This window comes from Dendrobium catenatum, unplaced genomic scaffold, assembly GCF_001605985.2.
Source record: "Dendrobium catenatum unplaced genomic scaffold, ASM160598v2 fragScaff_scaffold_110, whole genome shotgun sequence".
Taxonomy (NCBI): domain Eukaryota; kingdom Viridiplantae; phylum Streptophyta; class Magnoliopsida; order Asparagales; family Orchidaceae; genus Dendrobium; species Dendrobium catenatum.
In genome coordinates this window covers 123,529-124,741 of record NW_021318572.1, presented here as the reverse complement: position 1 = coordinate 124,741, position 1,213 = coordinate 123,529, and positions in this window count along the sequence as shown.

Below are 1,213 nucleotides of genomic sequence, written 5' to 3'. Positions count from 1 at the left end.
AAATTTGTCCTATAATGCATCTTCACATGGATATAGATATTTGATAAACAGTAGATGTATGTAGTATTCTGCTTGTTCCAATGATGTGTTGCACAGAGTTATATCTTTGAAGTGATTTTTGAAATGATCATATGGTATTAATTCAATATAATTGAGGGAATTGTCCCTACTTCTTTTGGTATTAACATGGAAAAAGTGCAATACTTATTCAGGGCTTTGAGATTGAATCTTCACTATGAGCTTGTTTGCTGGTTCTCATCATGATTAGGTGAGAGTCCTTCAAGCTTCTTTTAGTTTGTAATGGATTACATTGAACAAGTTAAGCATATCCAAATATTTATTTGGAATTTGTAGTTAGAAACTGAAATAATGCGTGGATTGCCATTAAAATGCTCAATTAACCTTGTTGGGGACTGGGAAAATAGTAGCAATTTTTATTTGAGATTGAAGGATAGATGATTTAAGTAATGGAACTTGCTTAATGAGCTTTTCCACTAAAGCCTGTGTCCATTCATGTGGATTCCACACTTCTTTGGTCACTAGAGGGTTCTCCTTGTATAAAAAGTTTCAAAGTTTTAAGTGAGATTTGATTTTCACTCTATGCTTTCACTCTATGCTTTCACTCTATGCTTTCACTCCTTCTTTGGTCACTAGAGGGTTCTCCTTGTATAAAAAATTAATCCCATACTTACAAGTGGTTAACGAAAAGCCTTATCTCAACATTGGATGGTAGTGTTGCAAAATATTTTGTTGGTAAGATCTTTTGGATGTTGGTCTGGAATAAATTGTAGATTGATGGCTTTTAAGCTTTTTATTTGGGTTGATGAGATTTTTTATGCTTCAATGAAGAATTGAGTGTTCTAGAAGGTTCAACTAAGTTAGACTTTAAACAATTGGAGGGAGAATGGGAGACTTATTTTCTTCCTTTAATTGAATTTCTCTTCTTGTTCTTGTTTTTCTTCATCTTATTCTTCTTTCCTTAACTTACTTCCCTATCATTCATTACATTTTAGGTGGGAAGATAAATAAAAGAGAGCTTTTAGTTAGAGATGGTAAGGTAGAGAGATTGATAGAGAGCGTTGACTTAAAATATTCCAAACAGGGGAAGGGAGGCCAACCAAAACTAGAGCTTTGTGGTGAGAGAGAGAGAGAGAGAGAGTGTCACGACCCGACCCGAGACGGATCCCGCCCCACATCGGCCCACGACCAGCTT